Raw genomic sequence first — 21,473 nt, 5'->3', positions numbered from 1 at the left:
TTATAGTGGGTGCTATAGCCATATTCCTGTCTATAAGCACGGTGCTGCACGAAAAAACAAAGACAAATACAAAAATGTGCATGGATAAATAATAAAGCCGTAAAAGAGTAGTCCAAATCAATGGACATTAAACCAGAAGCATTCATGATAAAAATATAATGATAATTAATAACTTGATAGTAATGATTAAAAAAGAAAATATGCGTTTCGATTATATTCACGTCGCCACATAATACAGGTTTCTTCTTCATGCGGTATCAAAATGAAATCAGAGAAATATATACGTTCACCGCCTAATCACTATTTGATATGGAAAATATGCTATTCCAGGCCAATGTTATGTATGAATCTATGTAGAATTCTATCCTCGACATTACTCGCAAGATCGAAGAAAGAAAAAAAAAAGCATCATCCAGAGAGACTTCCCCAGGTAATTTATTCACTCCAATCAAAGCAGTAAGTTGAAATGAACGGCGAGCCGATGCTCTTCAACAGGCACAGGTAGAACAACAAACGCTCGGAGATCTGCTGTGATATCATTTTGTACCGGCAAGTGACGTTGTATTATAACAACTTAGTGCTGTCATTGCTTTCAGAAATTCTCGTCACTACAGTTACTGATGCCGAAAACTTCAAATATATCGATACTATCAAGCTATCACATAAAGATTTAATACTTTTGGTACTGGTACCTTAAGGATTGTGTTAATAATTACCCATTTGAACATTCATGTAAGTTATAGTGACAAGAATTGACTTCTGAATCTGAAAGGTTTGTGCTCTAGCTGGACCAGATAAGGGTAGCACTGATGTAGGACCTATCTATCTCTATACAATGAAGAGTAAACCGTTATTTGCTGTCGCTGTAACCACAAGATAATGGAACAAGAATGTTTTGAAGTAGCTACTATTAAGCCAATAGGTCTTTCCTGAAGTTAGGAATATGTAATCATTCTAAAGCATAAAAGATACTTGTATATAATTCATTCAATATACAGTGTACTCTATTATTGATCTACTTTGTCTACATTGCAGGACGTAGCACCATCAAGGTACTGGCTCTCTGAGAAGGGTAGGAGAAAAGTTGAAGAAGCAAGAGTGCAATTGAGATACTGAAGGCATTGATTAAGTTCGCGGCTGCCCTGTTAGGGTCGAGTTGCCTACAAACCTTTGACGGCGCACGATTTCATCAATCACTCTACCACTAAGAAGCTTGCACAAAGTGGATGAATTACGCGACGTTCGCTGAATGATCTTCCTTCTTAGAGTTGTCTCGTTTTGTAGACTGCATTGTTTATGCACAATCTGAAGCATGGATCGGAAATGGTCCAAGTCCGTTTGAAATCGAGGGCCATATTCCACTATTTTTCTCCACAAGGTGTTGTTAAAGTGCTTATAGAGAATGTTGTCCGCCATATTCCACTCTCTAATCTTTTTCCGTTGACTGAATGTTGCCACCGATCCAGAAGATCGTTCGTTTGATCTGACATATAATATATCAGAGAAGTTCCAATCCATGATGTGTTTCAAGAGCAACAAGGACTCATCCAAATATTCGGTGACTAGAACGAGATCAAGTTCCCTGTCCAAAGTGTCCATGATTTCGTGAATCACAGTTTTATCAGTATGAATCCTTTTATCGCTACTGAGATCGTACCACATGCCATTTTTTTTATACAACTTGTAGTATTTACAATGACCGCGCATTTGATTCCAGATTCTGCTGGCATTCTTTAGGAAATTTGCCATCTTGCTAGTCTCGTTGTTGCCCGGAATCCGGCTCCGATTTGGACAGTCGAAAAAGAAAAAGGCAGACTCGTTGCGCCACTGGGTCACGGAGAACTGAAATGAACTTAGCCTCTAATTTGTCTTATGTGATTCTTAATGAACTTCAGATTTGGAAGAAACCGAACGTGTGCCGTTAGGAGGTCGTAGTCGTGATACTGGTCGAAGTGTCCTATTTCTGTGCCTAACGGGGGAAGAATCTGCTTGTTGGACTTAGCAAGGTGTTGACGGAAATGTCCATGAACCCGATCTCCTTTGAAGAGAAGAAAGGAGAGATTGCGAGTGTACCCGAAACGCTCTATCACTTTAGCTACGGTTGTACTTCCTGTTTTATGAGTCTTGACGAAGACTAGCAATGTGTCTGGTACTCTAAGATATTGTCTGACTTTAGGGGGTGGGATTCCTACATACCTTTGGGAACTCCATATCTCTTGGAATGACCAGGATTTGTTTTGGGGAGTCGCACAAACGGTGCTGTATGTGACGCTTGATAGAACCTGCACGTACACGGACACCAAGAAGCTGATGATAATACAGAGGCCAGCTCCAAACTGGAAGAGGAATAATGCGATCAACAAAATGTCAAAACTTTGCATTTTCTTGTAATCAGTTTTGTACATGTTTTTATGCCTCCACCAAGAAATGTCGCTGGAGGCACTGTGTTTTCGGTACGTCCGTCCGTCCGAGATCAGTTTTATGAAAGGCGTAAATTAAGAGCCATTTGAGGCATGTAAATGAAACTTGGCATCTTAAAGGTGCATGGTCCCGGTGTTTTAGTCAAATGCGTACGCGGGGACACGGCGCAAGTTTCCTATAGAGACCTACGCTATCGACTCCTCTTTAGCGCTTACGTTTTGGCCCGCTTCCCCGAGTCCGAAGAATTCCGATTCACTGTAGCCAGCGGTCCGATCACAGTTCGGCTCATGATTCGGCTGAGGGGGGGATGACCGCGATGTCATAATAACAAGCACATATTATGATGGACGTACTCTGGCATTACTACAGACCGCGCGATGCGCAGAGAAGACAACGAAGGCAACACCTACGCTCTTTACTCTTGATGACAACTCAACTTCGGTAATCTTCGTATCAACGCTAACGGGGATCGGCAGTATCATCAACAGCGCCCTCTACAATACCGGGACTATGCACCTTGAATGAATTGACGACGCTGTTCCTATCAAACTTTGGGTGCACACGCTCAAGTTCAAAGTTAAATGGTCAAAGGTCAAAGTCACATCAAAATTTTCCATTGGCCTATCCCTCCTATCTCTCAATGTGTGATTGTATTTTCATGAAAGTGTGTACATGTATTACCAGATAAAGACTCCCTTGATAAAGCTCTTGGGACCAAGGAGTTAGGGTCAAAGGTCAAGTAAAAATACTTGGATTTCACATTTTGTCTATGTCATTGAAATGGCTCAAGTTATCTTCGTGAAGCTTAGTGCATAATACTAATTGACAATGATTCTCTCGGGAATTTTTGGGTTTGGGGGGTCAAAGTCCAAGCATTATAGGTCATGTTTTTCGGGATACAATTAATTAAACCAGGCAAGCAAATGTACATGCATCGATGCCAAATTATTCTGTGGGGAAAGGTTGGGACCATGGGATCAATTCAAGTGAAATTGTTGAAATGTCATATTCCCCCCCCCCCCCATTTTGACACTTTCTTAGAAAATCATTTTATCGTAAAAACCTGACTTTACCTGTGAGTGATGATTTGAAGAAAGTTGTGGACCATGGGGTCAAGGGGCAATGGTACAAGGGTAAGTGAAAATATCAATTCCCGAATACTTGCTTCCTGAAACAATCTAGCCATCCAAATAAAAAATACCAGTCGCTATTTCTAGTTTGAATGAACTTCTAGCAAGGGCGCCGGAAGCGGGGGGGGGGGGGCAGGGATGGCACTTGCCCCCCCCAAAAAACAAACAAACAAACAAACAAGATGTGGGGGGGGGGGCAAAACGAGTTTTTGCGCCCCCCCCCCAGTGCCCCCTGTAACAAATAATTAATCACTGATTTAAAGACCAAAATGAACAACAAAGGCATATTTCTTGTCTAAATGTTGTAATTTCATAATTGAAAAAGCAAACATTTTCGCCCCTAAAGGAGCGAAAATTATAATACACTGACAACATGCATTATTGTATATATTAACTTCAGAGTAAATTTAATGTATAGATGGTATAGCCTCGTGTCCTCGAGTGTGCCCGCTGAAACGTACCTTTAGTAAACCTTACATTTTTCATTTTCTTCTTTGCTTTCTAGCAGTATAAGAATATTTTTATGCCTCCGTCACGAAGTGGTGCCGGAGGCATTATGTTTTCGGGTTGTCCGTCCGTCCGTACGTCCGTACGTCCGTCCGCTTTCGTTTACGCGATAACTTGAGTAATCTTTACTGGAATTTTACCAAACTTGGTCCAAGTATGAAGTATGATGGGGCAATTATTTGATTAGATTTTGGGTGAAATCGGCCAAAGGTCAAAGGTCAAGGTCAAATCATGAAATTGTATCCGTTTACGCGATAACTCAAGACTGGATGGAGCAAATTTCACCAAACTTTGTTGGAGGATGATGTATGATGGGACAATTACTTGATTAGTTTTTCAGTGAAATCGGACAGAGGTCAAAGGTCAAAGATCAAGGTCAAATCCTAAAATTTATCTGTTTACGTGATAACTCAAAACTGGATGAAGCAGCTTTCACCAAACTTGGTCCAAGGATGATGTATGATGGGACAATTAGTTGAGTAGATTTTAGTGACATTGGCAAGAGGTCAAAGGTCAAAAGGTCAAGGTCAAATGCTACAAATGTTGCAATTTCCCCCATATCTATGCAATGCCCAAATGTATTTTCTTGAAAATTGGTGTGGACATGTACTACTGCGTAAAGATTCTCCAGAGAGAGTGTCATGTCATAAGGTCAAAGGTCAAAAGGTCAAAGGTTAGGTGAAAATGTTGCAATATCACTTTTCTTCCAAATGGTTCAATGTATCTTCGTGGAATTTGGTACATATGCATGTACTGTCTGGCAGGGATTATCTAGGGAATTTAGGGGTCATGGGTCAATAGTCAGGGGTCAAAGGTCAAGGTCAACTCCTCAAAATTTTACTATTTCCCTCATATACTAGTATATGCAATGCTTGTATAATTAGTTTCAAAACTTAATACATGCATTACCTAATGGAGATTCTCCGAGAAATTTCCAGCCAGAAGGTCAAAGGTTAAGGGTCAAAGGCCAGGTTTCAATGCCCCCCCCCCCCAAAAAAAAAAAAACCAAACAAAAACAAAACAAAACAAAAATTATAGCAAACCCAGTTCAAGACATTTCTGACAAACATGTCATTTCAATATTTTGCCAGTTATGTGAAACTGTCATGGATCACAAATTGTGAAGACATTGTACTATACGCCTATTGGGAGAATCATGCATTATGGCGGAGGCATCAGTCGCCATAGCGACATTTCTAGTTCATTGTTCGAATGATGCGATCACGTTTAATCTTTTAATGAGTACATTTCACATAAATTGCAAAGTGAAAGTGGCTCGCTCGTTCTGCCCGTACTTATAGTAAAATTAAAAGTTTTCATGTTATTATCATAGTAGTAGGGCAGATATGTAACAAAAATTGCTCACATCCGGCGGAAAGTGTGAAATTTTGCATATAGGGGTATTTTGGGGCGCTGATTTCAAAAATTGCCGGATCCAAGAGATCTGACCACGGGATTGGCCGCCATTTTGAATTCCAATATGGCCGCCATCACAAAACAAATTTAAAGATCCCTACCTTCGGTTCTGAATGACCTGTAGCACCAAAATTTGGTACACAAGAGCGTTTTGACATATGGAATTTGATGACAGATTAATTTGAAGTGTTTGACAAACATCAAATAGTCGCCATTTTGATTTCCAATATGGCCGCCTCGACGAAATGTTCAAAATCCCTATCTCGAGTTCTCAGTGGTGAGTGACGCTGAAATTACTTGCAAACAAGTATTTCAACATACTTAGTTAAAAAACGGATTGATATGATGTGTCTGACAAACGCAATGCCCGCTATTTTTGAGTTCCAATATGGCTGCGAAGACAAACATCACCACTAACATTCACGGGCATGCCAAAAAGAGTTGCAAAAATGAAGCATAATGCACCTGTCACTGACGTCACAATGTAAATACAGCAACGCGCACTCAATGACTTACAAACGCGCGCTCAATCAGGTAGCCTAATTTACAAACCCGAGATAGAGATTTTCAACACTCGAACATGGCAACTATGTAGGAAAATTCAAATTTGCTGCCGTGCAGCTTGTCAGACATATCAAATAAGTCTGTTATTGAAGTCATCATACCACCATGCTTTTATGTATCAAATTTCAATGGCTTATGTCTTTCAGAACTGAAGATAGGGATCTGTGGCGGCGGCCATATTGGAATTCAAAATGGCGGCTGACCCCATGGCCAGATCTCTTGGATCCGGCAATTTTTGAAATCAGCGCCCCAAAATACCCTTATATGGAAATTTTCATACTTTCCGCCGGATGTGATCATCTTTTTCACATATCTGCCCCGCTATAGTCCTTCGCAGTGATTTCTTTTACTATGTTTAATTCCTCAGAAATTTAATTTAAAATGCTCTATAAAAGCGACTTCTATACTCTGTTTTTACAAAAAGTCCCTACCGTGGGAGGGGGTATCCCCCTCCCACACCCCCCCGCTCGGTCGCTTCGCTCCCTCGACGAGGATCGCACCATCACATAATATACCCCCGTATGTTAAGATCATAGTCCTTCCAACTGATTTTTTTTCAGTATGTTAATTCCCTAGATATTTGCGTTGAAATGTCCTATAAACGCGACTTTTATACTCTGTTTTTACAAAAAGTCCCTACCGTAGGAGGGGGTGTCCCCCCTCCCACACCCTCCCCCCACTCGGTCCCTTCGCTCCCTCGCCGAGGATCTCACACCATCACATTATTAATGTACTCCCGTATGTTATGATCATAGTCCTTCCAACTGATTTTTTCAATATGTTAATTCCCTAGAAATTTGCTTTAAATTCTCTATAAACGCGACTTTTGTACTCTGTTTTTACAAAAAGTCCCTACCGTGGGAGGGGGTATCCCCCCTCCCACACCCTCCCCCCGCTCGGTCGCTTCACTCCCTCGCCGAGGATCTCACACCATCACATTATTGTGTACTCCCGTATGTAATAATCATAGTCCTTCGCACTGATTATTTTTTCACTGTGTTTAATTCCTTAGAAATTTGCTTTTAAATGGTCTATAAACGCGACTTTTGTTCCCTGTTTTACAAAAGCTTCCTACAGTGGGGGGGGGGGGGGGAATCCCCCTTTCCACCCCCCCCCCCCCCCGCTCGCTCGCTTCGCTTCCGCGCAGAGGATCTCACATCGTCACATAATGTGCCCCCGTTGAGATTTTGCCCCCCAAAACCAGAAGTGTTCCGGCGCGCTTGACTTCTAGTTCTTGGCTGACGAACTTTGGGATCTGCGCGTTTTGGGAGATCTGCGCGCGTGTGACTGGGTCGTATCCACGATCTGTAGAGATCAGTGGTTTGTACTAACGGGCATGTTGGTGAATGCATTCACGGACATCAGCAACTGTGGTGTTATGATTACTCACGTAATCCCTATAAATTATGCACGCATCACAGCCACATGACGGCAGGCCTGTTATTAATCATATAAATTTTATTTGTATGCAGATCGAGTTAAACTCTATTATGGTTCGCGATATATTTGCAAAACCGTCAACAGTATAAATGACATTTCAGCCTCACGAGTCTCATAAACTCGACATTACACGTGAGGTACCTCCAGGTTGTGCTTTGGGACCTTTTATGTGTAATATTGACATTAACGATATTAGGGCTTGTGAAGTTTACCTTATCTTTTTATATAGGTTTTATTCCTTTTTGTCTCGCCCACCGGAGGTGAAGGCGAGACTAAGGGATCCAAATGGCGTCCGTCCGTCGTCCTACGTCGTCCTTCCGTCGTCCGTCGTCCGTCACAAATGTTAAAGTTTACCTGCAAGACTCTCGTATGATACATAACTTGGCAACTGTTACAGCAATGGCAGCCACACTTGGGTGATAGAAGCACTAGGGGTATCTTCATGTTATGGTGTTGTCGGAAGTGATGTGATGATGTCAAAGGTCATTTCAGGTCATATATTAAAGAGTATGTGGAAGACTCTCTTTTCTATATTCAAGTTTACCTGCAAGACTTAATAAGACTTAATAACTTCACATAAGTTGCTTGGATTACAACCTAACTTGGGTCATAGATGCACTGGGGGTACCTTCATGTTATGGTGCCGTGGGAGGTCACAGGATAAGGGCAAAGGTCATTTGAGGTCATACGTTAAAGTTTACTTGCAAAGACTCTCTTATCACACGTAACTCAGCACATGTTGCTACAATGGCAATCAAACTTGGGTGATGGTAGATGTCTCTTGGGACGTTAAAGGTCATCACAAGGTCAAAGGTCACAAAAAGGGGTCAAGGAACTTTTAGGGCCCAATGTTAAGTTTTTATGGCGAATTTCGATTATGGCTCATTACTTTTGATCCCTTTGTCCGTTTGTGACCAAACTTGGATGGTAAATGTCCCTTGGGGTGTTGAAGGTCACCACAAGGTCAAAGGTCAAAAGCAGGTCAATTAACTTCTGGGAGTTATAAAAATTATTAATTCCTAGTACGCGAATGGGCGAGACACAATTTGGCGCTTGCCTTGTTTACATATTAATATTATTCCTAAACGTTTAGATTCTGAATTAGGTAAAACGGTGTATTAGTTTGAATTCAATAAATCATCTTTGAATGATAGCTGGTATGTTAATCTATTCCATCTATTTCCTCTACTGTTTTCCTTGTTAACAGGATTATGATGATGTAGGCAATGCACTGTCCTTTATTTTTTTGTGTGTGCTATGTTATCTGGTATATAGAGAGTGCAGATTGAGATTGCTGATGTGATTACTAATATGCTGATCTGCTGGGTGTTCTTTATTCCCTTTATGTATTTTTGCATAATTGGTATGTTTTTTTTTTCCTTTTAAAGTACTTTTTGGATTTAATGATAATAATAACAATAATAATAAACGAACCCCGAAACAAACAAACAAACAAACTATTAGGAGAATACTTGGATGTATAGAATCCCAGTTGTGGCTAGTTGAAGCACCCGGCGTAGCCAGGATTTGATCTTATGGGGGGGGGGGGTGGCGGTTAGTGTGTGAGGGATCGAAGCCACCGAGCCCGAGCGAGCGGAGCGAGCAAGGGGGGGGGGGGGGGTCCACCTCCCACAGTGAGAACTTTTTACATTGTCATGTTGTATATGGTGCAATTTGATGCCTTTTTTGCGTGTATTATCAACTTGAAACAGTCCCACTTGGTAGCAGTACATTTTGATGTGTATTACTATCGAACAATTTGCATGTAAAATGGTATCATTTGAATAAACTTCTTGTGTTAATTTTTTTGCAATATCATGAACGTTGTTAAGCCATCAAAAAAAACACACACAAAAAAAAACATGCACACGACGGTGTAGATAAAAGGCCTGAAATTTTCAGACCTGAAATTCAGCGTTCTAGTGCAAACTTTTGGTGCAGCCCCCCCCCCCCCCAACCAGGTGATATAATAGAAAAAGATATGGTTTATTCACGGAAGCGTTAATAGCTATGAATAACGAAATTTAGTTGTTATTCCGCGTGTGCATCATCCGTGTGTATGCACAAAGTCTAATGAGGTAGAGGAGGAGAGTGTGGGAGGGGGATGCCCCGTCCCACTCGACGGAGCGTTACGTTTTTAAAACTGAAATAAAGCGATCTGAAGCACACTTTTTTGTGGAAATTTGGAAATTGTCATTCCCCAAAGTGTACAGAGGGGACCAAGCAATGGGAGGGTGGCAAGATACCTCTCCCATATTCGAGGGACTTTTTTTTTCATTTTTAGAAATAAAATTCAACAATCTGGCGCACACTTCTGTTTGAATATGTGGAAAGTTGTCAAGCAGAGCCCTAGCCTTTTGTCAAGGCCCTCTCGCTGTAATGGGCGAGCGAAGCGAGCCCAGCCGAGCGCGCCAGCGCGAGGGCCTTTTGAGATCTGCTTCACACATTATTATTCATGACACGTGAACCCTTCTGAATACTCATTTTAATGGCTTCCGGTCAACCAATGGAATGGCGCGCTCCCCGCATCCTCAGCCTTGGTGGTCATGCCTGTTCGCATGCATCACTGACCACCCGAGGAGGTCTGCCACGGAACTCTACACACTCTGTGTGTAGAGTTCTGTGAGAGTGTGTAGAGTTCTGTGAGGTCTGCGGCAGCGGCGTGCATGCATTCGCGCTCTATTCAAATCGGGTTCGAGCAGACAGACACGCTGATTGGACCCCGACTTTTGCTCCCGAAATCGGGGAGCAAAAGTCGGTAATTCAAAGGGCTAACAAAAGGATACGAAGCAGATCTCAAAAGGCCCTCGCGCAACCCCACTCAGCTGGGCTCTCTTCACCATACAGCGAGAGGGCCTTGACAAAAGGCTAGCAGAGCCCGAGCGAGTGGAGCGAGCGAGGGGGTGGGGGTGGGAGGGTGTGGCCCCCGGCCCTCTCACGGTGAGAACTTTTTGCTTTTTGATGTTGTAAATAGTGCAGTTTGATGCAAGCTATTGCGTGTTTTATCGACTTAAAAGAGTCCCACTTGTTTAAGGTAGCAGTATATTTTGATGTAGATTACTATTGAACAATTTGCCTATAAAATGGTATCATTTAAATAAACTTCTTGTATTTATTCTTACAATGAATATCATCAACGGTATGTGTTAAGCTATCAAACAGAAAAAGCATGCACACGAGGGTGTAGATGAGGGTTTCTACTTCCACACGAAGGTAATTTTTGCATTTTCAGACCGTAAATTCAGCGACCTAGAGTAAACTTTTGGTGCAGTATTTCGATTTTTGTAGCGCCCCCCCCCCAAAAAAAAAAGATATGATAATGATGGAGATGAATAGGTTTTATTCAGGGAAGTGCTAATAGCTAAATCGCGGGGTTTAGCTCTTATACCGCGTGTGCATCATCCGTGTGTATGTACAAAGTGTAATGAGATAGAGGGGGAGGATGTGAGAGGGGGATGCCCCGACCCACTCGACGGAGCTTTTACGTTATAGAATTGAAATAAAACGATCTGAATCTCACCTTTTGTGAGAAATTCGAAAATTGTTATTCCCCGAAGAGTACGAAGTCTATGGAGGGGACCAAGCAGTGGGAAGTTGGCAAGATACCTCTCCCATATTCGAGGGAGTTTTTTTATTATTATTATTATTCTTAGAACTGAAATTCAACAATCTGGCGCACATTTCTGTTGGAATATGTCGAAATTTGTCAATCAGAGAAGAGGAGCAAGTCTGTGGAAGGAGACAAAGCAGGAGGATGTGGGAGGGGATAAGCCCTATTCTCCCTCCTACATGAGGGAGATTCTGTATTTTCTGATTGCAGCAAAACATTTTGGTGCACACATTTTGTGGCATATTTGGAAAACTGTCTATATCCAAAGTGTAGCCAAAGTCTACTTGTATTTATGCATGGGGAGGGGGAGGGGTTGAGCAGGGAAAAGGTGTAGGGGAGTGCTATCCCCATCCTTCCCGCACAAGGGAGCTTTTGCATTTTTAAAGTTGAAATTGAGATATATCGTATACGCACATTTGATGGAATATTTGGGGAAATTATCCCCCCCCCCCAAAAAAAAAAAAAAAAAATGATGTGGGGGAACTGAGCCAGGAAAGGGCTGATTAAAAGGGGATATAGGGCCTACACCTTGTACATGAGGAAACCTTTGAGTTATCGGAATATGAGTGATAAGTCTTGTGCACTCAGAATTATTTATGTTGGTTTTTTGTTGTAAATCTGAAAAGTGTGCTAAGGCTAGGGAAAAGGGCACAGAGGGGATGGTTTGGGAGGGGTACACAAGCAAGAGAGATTTTGCAATTTTAGAATTGAAATTCAACGATCTGGCACACACTTTGAGTGAAATATTGAAAAATTATGATCTTAAGGCATGATAAAAGGTTGAAAGGAAGATCCGCTTCATGCACATGCATACAGTATACACGGAACTTTTCCTTTTTTTCCCCGCCCCCATCCCTTCCCCCTTGGCTACGCCGGTGAGTTGAAGTGGGAAAGACCACTTTCTGGCAAAATTGCTGGAGGGATACGGTAGTTGAGTTCGCATACTACATTGTCAGAGACACTAGTGCCAGCACACATAAATGAGTTTGGAAAACATTCTGTTAGCAGCTACAATGTGAAAGGTATTTTGAGAATTCGCTAATCTCGTCGAAATATGGGGAAATATTCGGAATTGGGTAATTTATCCAAATCTCAACTAGATTAAGACATAAGTCTCAGAACGAAATTTGTGCATCGTGATCTATCAACATTTATTTTCACCTGACCTAATTTTTAAAACATTTAGGATGCGACCACGTGATAAGTTTATTGAATAAGTGAATAACTGTCCTTTGAAATAGAATTACTTTTCATTTACTTTGTACGCTAAACGCGTTGCTCTCCCGCGATCAAAGAAAAGTGTTATAGTTCATGTTGGTGTAGCCATGGTTAATGATTAATTTGAACATGTGTGATACACTTGCTATATCAGTATGAAACGTTTACTTATTGGCGGCAATGTTTAAGCATAAACAAACACGATTGAATCGTCCCTCCCCCCCCCCCCCCCGACCCTACACAGAGGGCACGGTCGCCATAAACCCGTCTGTAGTTCATAGCGCCACACCCTGTTAACTACAATGTGCCATTATAAATCGGGCTTTGTATTATGTGCACTGAACACCTATAAGGGAAGAGAATGTTTTTGCACATAGGTCTTACAGAATAGATTTAATTTAAACCATAGGGCCTATACTGTATTTTCTTACTGGCTTGTTCCTAAATATTTCAGATTTGCTTTCGGTTCCCTTTATAGCGTTCGCAGTCTGACACATTCATTTCTTCATTTTGTGATTCAAATTTACCTTTCAAAGTTTATGTATCGTTTTTGGATACGTCACAAAATTTTGCACAGCTGAAGGATAACATTTTTGCACCGAATTTTCTCCGGGTCCGAATAAATTCTCTGAAAATCGATTGTTTTGTCACCCCTCAACCGTTAACAGAAATGTTTCTAGGTTATTATCAGGCGGAAAGACCCGAATTATCAACCTCCACAATAATTATGTAAGCTGATGCTTATGTAAGGAGTTAAATTCTAAGGGTTCCGAAAGGGTCACGCGAACTTTAAACTGGGTACAGTGATACTTGCACGCATCATCTGATGATTAATACAGAATGTGACCGCCTTGTGCTAGAAATTAGGTTTATTTGACTGTAATATGCAATAAAACTAAGTCATAATTCGTAAGACCCAGCATACTTGCTATGACATATGAGGAATTCATTGATGTGCCAAGACGATAATAAATAAAGCGAATGAGTGACACGAAAATCGCGTTCAAAGTTCGAGATTTTATGCAAATGTTTTAGCAACGACGTGTGCAGTGAATCGGGGAGTTTTGATACTAAACCAAAACAAGGTAGTAAACCGCGCACGGGTGATAGTCATCACGTGTACCATAATATGGTTTTAAGCATTTGCCCCCCCCCCCCCCCCAATAGAAAAAAAAAATACACCTCTTTCCCACCAGTTCCACGGGCTCTCCCACACACACACACAAAATATATATATATATATATATAATGACTTGGTGGAAGAAAAATTGAAAACTGGATTACTTGTCACATTTTAGGATGTGTCACCTCCCCCCACCCCCCCCCCCGGAAAAATTGTAAGTTTGGAAACTTATCGACATTTGAAACCACAAAAATATGGCAAAAAAATAATGAACCGCTTAACTTTCCTGCACAATGAATGAACTGAAATACTTATGAATATAAAAGGACCATTACTATTTGATTTGGAGATGTAGTATGTGTAATGATTGTAAAATTAATAATTGTTATTGTAACATTAATGTATTTCATATTACATCTATCTCTATTCATATTACCCAATATCAAAAGGCATTGTTTCCATAGAATAATTTCCGTTTTCTTTATCTAGATTGATTGAAGAAAATGATTCCTGCTTGTTTGTATCTGCTCATTAGATCTCTTTTTTCAAATATCGATCAAAATGACTGGAGATAGGGCGATATGGTTTATCCAGTCTTGTTCCTGTTCAAAAGGCCTGGACTTAGGTGATTTATTAACACATTTTTTTTTCAAAAGAAGTTGAATGTACAGCGCGAGTAGTTTTCGTCATAATCGTTAATCACTCACCCATTAATCTGTTTCACTCTAATATCGATTTTCTATATGTGTCCTTGTGAAAGGAAGTGCGTGTGTGCAAGAGGGAGCAAAGTGAGAACCGTATCTTGGTTGGTATCCTTTTTGTCAGAGGCACTGTAATGATTATCTGAATATTCTGTCCACCGAGATATGAAAAAAACAACACATCGACACAAACACACACACACTCACATCCTATCCAAACTGACATGAAAAAGACAAATTGCATCGAAACACACACACACACACACACACATGTATTAATTGCATTCCTCTATATTGAATCTTTTTGAATAGTGTATGTAAAGTGTATAGCGTTGTCAGCAGAAAAGAAAGTGGGATTTAATGTAGTTAAAAATGTCAAGGAGTCACGGAATTGCCTCTCTAAATTGTTTTCTGTTGAATTAGATAGCCATACGTTGTCTCCGTAAGGTGCCATCCGAACATGCATAATACTTTTCATCAGCTGTATATAAAATCCTTCATTGATCAAAAACAACCAAATAAGAAAAGTGTGCTGATCCTATTCAACATACATTTTCATTTTATGCATCATAATGTAAATGCCCATTAAAACTTATCAACGTGAGGTAAGTTTTATTTAGAAGAATACTGATCTACTCTTTTTAGGTTCACGCTCGATCACTTTTCGTTGTCTTTTTTCTTTATAATACTTATGTAATTAAATCATCACGTATGGTGTCATTTTAATGAATTTCCGGTGAATCAGTTTGATCCTTAATCAAATCAGCCATATCCTTATTTTATCGTTTCACCTTTTCGTTCACAGAATTGTGTGATTTGTCTTTGTTTATGGGAACTGAAGACATCTTTTTTCTCTGTAAACTACAATTTCTTAAATCAATGTTACTGTTTAGTATAATATATGTCATCTTTGTGACAGATCCAAAACAAACGACGCATGTAGGCCTAAATAAAATTCGTATCATTTTGAAGCTTCCCACCTCTACTTGATTAAAGAATAACTTACCTGTCGAAGAGGCTAATATTCAGCATTTTTTTTTTTTTTTGGCTATATCATGATCCGCTTTCCTTCAGTCTTAATTTATTCAATTTTCTTCATTAAGCAGGTAACGTATATTGTTTTAAAGCTGACCAGTCAAAATAGGTCTAGAGTCTTAACACAACTTTGTGGTTTCCAAATATATTGTTTTCGCCTAAAAAGCCCAAAGTACTTATCCCATACTGATGAATTTCGGACTTTCAAATGATATTCAGGAATGTATATTTCATTCGAAAGGTAAAGAGAAATATTTACTAATTATTATACTGATATATGTACACATATCTTGGTACGATATCGTGTTCATATGTTGATTTTTTTCTTTAAATCATGTGTTCTTCCCTTAAAGTTGAGCTTGTAAGTTCCAAATATCATTTACTAGTATATCTGTAATAAAAGTGTAGAAATGCATCCACTCAATAATGATTGATTGTAAACCCTGAAAACATAATTGTTATTATTCACCAGTATATATTTTTTTTTTTCAACGAAACTTGTGTAAATGATGTTCTAAAACTTATTTCTGTTTTCATTAAAAAAAGCACTGCATGTCTGTAGACCATTCGAAAATCATTGAGGTTTAAACCCTCATAGGGTGCTGTTCGTTATTCCGAAGGTTCGCTATTCCGAAGGGTCGTTAATCCGAAACACGCAATTCCCTGTACCTAGAGGTTCGTTAATCCGAAAATGAGAAAGGGTTCGTTAATCCGAAAATTTGTTTCGTTATTCCGAAGGTTCGTTATTCCGAAGATTGGTTAATCCAAAAATGAGATTCGGAGCAATGAACATTCGGAATAACGAATCTTAGGAATAAAGAGCCTTCGGAATAACGAACCTTCGGAATAACGAGCTGTAACCTCATCATCATCATCGTATAGTCAAAAAGTAAAATGAAGAGTAATAAAAATGAGAATTGTCTTCGCTGATTTTTTTTTTTTTTTTTTTTATGAACTCCGCTACACTATACGTGAAGTAGAGAAGAGTATGGCCCTTTGAATTGCTCGATTTACAGCCGCAAAATAGTATCTGAAATACTGAGACGCATCTTGAAATATTCAGCAGCTGCATTATTTCAAATTTGTGGTGCAAGTTTGTGATGCATGGGCAGAGGCTATATCCGCCTCGATCGTGCTCGAAGGATCAAAACAAGTACAGTGTAGTCAGTTGTAACTCCATCTCTCGAACCTCCTTGCTTGTACTGAGTGCTTCCCGGAACAATTGCTTAACATGCATCCTTGGCCAAAAAATTATTTTGGACATGTGAAAACCATCTTTCAGAGAAAATGGGTCATTAATTAGTGGTATAATGCATCTCAAAGTTTCCAAACACACTGTGTCTGGGAGATTCAGGAACCGCTGTGGTTCCGTAACCCACTACAAACAATAGGGTTTGCTGTAGTCTTGCCTCCCAGACCCATTGTGTTTAGAAACTATGCGTACAACCATATAAAGAAAATAAGAGAATTTCACAAAACTTTACTTTTTGAATTAAGTGCACATTTCTTCGACTTGTTACTGACATATGTTAAGGGTAATATTATTCCCCCTGCCTTCTGAAAGAGAGAAGTCAAGTGTTCTTTTGTTATGCGAGAAAAGTGAGAATATGTTGAATTTTCTATATTCTTTCTTTATATCGTTGTACTCATGTGACATCACAAGCTATAATAGTCTTCTCATCCAGGCTTGAGTGAGCAGAAACTTAAAAAATTCATAACTTTTGAACGGATTGTCCGATTTTCCTCAAACTCTCAATGATGTGCTCTACTAATATTTCTGCATTCACTCAAGCCACAGGTCTATGAAGGTGAACTTGTCCTTTAATACACCGAAGAATTTGTTTAAAAAAATAACATAAAAATCATCCCCATGTCAATAAGAATACACTCCCGTTGATTTAGTACATGTACTATTTTTACCGTGGTCTGAATAATTTCACAAGAAGTGTCTTGTAATGTTACCCCTTCACCATTACCCCCCCCCCAAAAAAAAAAACCAAAACAAAACCAAAACAAAACAAAACAAAACAGTTTCCAGCTCTACACTTCAGCAGAATTTATCTACCTGTACAAATATGCCAGCTTAGAAAAGGAGTCAAATCTTAAGGATTCCAAAATGGTCACACGAACTTTCAACATCACAAGATACCAAGGATCTTGCACACTTCATCCGTTATTCAAGACAGAAAGTGGCCGGCTTGTGCTGGGAATAAGTTTGTTTTCGTTTGTTTGCTGTAGTTTAAAACTATGTAAAGCCATTTTCCTGCTATCCGTTAAACCAAGTACACTTGGCAGCTTGGTATGAGTTCATAGATTATTCCAAACGGTAGTAAATAAAGCGAATACGTGACATAAGAATCGAGTTCAAAGTTCGAGATTTAATGAAATAAAAAACGACAACGACGTGTGCAGTTATATGAGGAGTTTTAAATTGAGCATCACGGATGTTGGAGTCATGTGTGCTGGAGGGAGGGAAACATTTGAAAATGTTTCTGCTAATAATAAAAATAAAGCTCTTTCCCACCGGATTCCCACAAAAAAGAAACAATTGCTTCCTAAAAGGAAATTGAAGAATGAATTAGGTTTACTTGCCTCATGATAAAATGTGTTCCCGCCACCTCCCCCACCCCCAGAAAGATCGTTAGTTTGGAAATCTATCGACATTTTATTTCACACTTTGAGATCCCTAATCCGCCAAAAACCAAATAATGAATGCCTGCCCTTTTCACCGCGGAATGAATTTTCTCAAAAAAAAAAAATATGAAAGAAATGTTGATATTTGGTTTGGGTATGTAGTATGTAGGCTATATTCTGCTTGTCTTCTCATATAGGTGATGACTTTCTTTATATTTATGTTTGCCCTTATTTCAAAGGAAGACAGCAAAGTCTCCTTGCACAGAGAAGGTCTCCATGAGTGTAAGGCCTAGGAAAACACTGTTGCTCACGTAACATAGAAGAAACAGCTGGAGTATAATGATGGCCTTTGCTAGAGGTCAACCGAAGAAAGATCCAAATTTTTGGTAAACCATCATGTGGTCATATGAGACGCCAAGTTGGAGTTATATGTATTTGGTCATAGGGATGCTGCATACGTCTGGTGGATGAAACGAGAAGCATACGAGCCAAAGAATTATGTGCCCACCATCAAGCATGGTGGTGGAAACATCCACATGGGCTGCTTCTCTTCCAGTGGCAAAGAGAATCTGCTAAAGAATTCGGTGTCCACCATCAAACATGGTGGTGGAAACATGTGCTATAGGGATGCTTCTCTTCAAGTGGCACAGGGAACCTCGTCAGGGTTGAAGTTAGTCGTGAGGAGAGCGGATTATGTCAGGATCCTTGATGGAAATAGAAAGGAGTCCGCTGGGAAACTCCGACTCCGGCACAAGTGGAAGCAAAGGCGCCGGAAGCGGGGGGGGGGGGGGGGGGGCAAAACGAGTTTTTGTCCCCCCGTGTCCCCTGTAACTAATAATTAATCAATAATTAAAAGACCAACATCAACAATAAAGTCACTTTTCTTGTCTAAAAGTTGTCAATTTCATAACTGAAAATGCGACATTTTATGATACACTAACAATATACATTATTATATCAGTACACTAATACTAACTTATGAGTATATTTAGTGTTGTTGTCACTTGCAGGTCATATAACTCATAATCAATCTTGACAAAATGCATTCCTTTCATTACAAAATATTAAAAAAAAAATAATGAAAATTAACGTGGGTATTAATAATTTTGTGAACAACTGTATATGTAATGGCATCCAATCCTGTCCATGAAGGTCGGCTTATTGCTTATGATAATAACTGTCTACTTTCTCTCTTGCATGTAAACGTAAGATTGTAATACACTGTCATAACAACGATTGTAGTCGTTATTTTTCGATCACGGGCTCCTCCCTTAAAGTGGGGTTTATAAGTCCCAAGAGTGTATTTCTAATAGAAGTGTATGTAGAGAAGTATCCACTACATAATTTAATCAATCGTAAACCCTGATGACATTATGTTCACCAGAATATATTGTTTCAACAACTCTTGTGTATGATGCATGAAAACAGCTGTACTGTTTCAAATTTGTGATGCAAGTTTGTGATGCCCGTGTAAGAGCCATATCACCTCGATCGTGCTCGAAGGATCAAAACAAATATGTAGCACATAATGATGAAGATTTTTGTTCCATGTTAGTTACAGAAACAAGGCTGCGACGTATTTTTTTTAAATTAAAACAAGAATTATTAGACGTAAACACTTCAAAGCAACAGAATGATATCCGACAAGAGTTTTTGTACGTATGCCTCGATTAAATTCTTTTGCGTGCTATCATTTTAATCCCCTTGGTATCCGCGGCGTTATTAGCCTATACACGTAGGCCTACAGTATAATTCGTTCCATGTGGCAAAAGTAAATGAACTACAAATTGAGCAGAAACTAGTAAGAATTCAACATATTCAAGGAAACGAACTTCTTGTACTTACCCATCTTACCTTTTCTCGCCCCATGCCGGAAACTAAAAATAACTGGGAAATCAGGGGATTCAGGGAATTCTTCTCGGCAGCAGAATACGAGACGTCTATATATGTTCCAGAGATGGCTCTGCGTGCAACGCGTGGCAAACAGAGGCGCGCTTTGACATGATATAATGAGTTTTGCACTCTTTGATATAAGGCCTGAAGCGATGGGCAGTTAAATGTCACTTTCTTCCTTCCTCTCTCTCTTTCCACTTATCTCTCTTTCTCTCTCATGTTATATACTGTATGCAGCTTCCATGTATGACAACTTTGCAGTGAAATAACAACTCTTAATAAATTGCACGATTATTGCGAACTACAGGTGGAACATAACGATCAATATTGTGCAAGAAGGAGTGTTCAGGAGGTGAGAATTATAGTTGACTAGTAGAAGTTGACATTAGTACACCAGCCAAACATCAAAAAAGGCTCTAGGAAAAGATTCGACGGCATTTTTTTTTTTAATGCTCTGCTCTCATGCGGAAAGTCTTGCGAAAATACTGAGTAAAAGCGTACGGGCGGATGTCAAGCGTATTTTTGCCGAAAAATGTCATTTTTAGTGCAAAATCAAGAAGTATGTAAAAAATTACAATTTTTAATTTTTGCTTGCATTCAATGAATATTTGAAAGATCATGAGTTTCAATTGTCCCTATTAATGAAATTGCAATCTTAAATGTGTTTTCTTAGCATTTAAAAAAAAAGAAGTTATTTTGTACAGCCACATATGGGACTAAAATTTTGTACAGACATGAGTATGGATTTCGTAAGAAATACAGTGCAAAATTATCAGTAATTAGTTTCATTAATAAATTATTACATTCAAATGATACAGGTGAAATAACCCTTGGTATATTGGCTTGTGCCGAAAGGGTGGGTTGGGTGGTGGCCCGTCGCGTTAATGGAAACACCACCTTTCGTCCAAAGCCCCCCCCCCCCCGGTTTTGCCGAAAGGGTGCGTTGGGAGCGTTGGGTCGCGTCGCGTTGACTGGAACCCCACCCTTCGTCCAAAGCGCCCCCCCCCCCGGTTTTGCCGAAAGGGTGCGTTGGTACTTTTTCTCATGTAATATTAAAAGACGAGTTTTTAATTTATATTTAACCTTCAAACAACCATTTCAAAGAGGCTATATTAAACCAAATAACAATTAGACCAAACAGTAATTGGACGAAATGATGACTAGAGCAACTGGTTATTAGACCAACTGATATTAAACAGTCTATTAGACCAACTGGCTGTAGACCAAGTGGTAATAGAGTGTAAACCGATCCGGACGATAGCCTCTTTGAAATGGTTGTTTGAAGGTTAAATATAAATTCCAAACTCGTCTTTTAATATTACATGAGAAAAAGTACCAACGCACCCTTTCGGCAAAACCGGGGGGGGGGGGGGGGCTTTGGACGAAGGGTGGGGTTCCAGTCAACGCGACGCTCCCCAACGCTCCCAACGCACCCTTTCGGCAAAACCGGGGGGGGGGGGCTTTGGACGAAGGGTGGTGTTCCCATTAACGCGAAGCGCCACTACCCAACCCACCCTTTCGGCACAAGCCTGGTGTATTTACAGATTTCAAAAGTCTGGAGAAGTAGCTACAGAAGTCACTCAAATTGTATATTTTTAGCACAGAAAATTGCCGGAAGAGCAATTACATTTTCCCCCTTAAGAACAAGTTCTGAGCCATTATTCACCAGTCCAGGAGTGTTAGATGTATTTGATATGAAATAGCTTGCAGTATCAACCTGTTCATATGATCTACACAATGGACATTTACCACATTCTTTAACGCATTAGTGTGAGCTACTG

General features: G+C 39.9%; 1 pseudogene; it reads right to left on the bottom strand.

Moving 5' to 3' along the window:
- Nucleotides 1-1,125: 1,125 nt before the first annotated feature.
- On the bottom strand, nucleotides 1,126-19,668 carry LOC140235763 (galactose-3-O-sulfotransferase 2-like; annotated as a pseudogene).
- Nucleotides 19,669-21,473: the final 1,805 nt, after the last annotated feature.

The sequence above is a fragment of the Diadema setosum genome, chromosome 12, assembly GCF_964275005.1.
Source record: "Diadema setosum chromosome 12, eeDiaSeto1, whole genome shotgun sequence".
NCBI lineage: Eukaryota > Metazoa > Echinodermata > Echinoidea > Diadematoida > Diadematidae > Diadema > Diadema setosum.
This window is presented reverse-complemented; position numbering and strand designations above follow the sequence as displayed.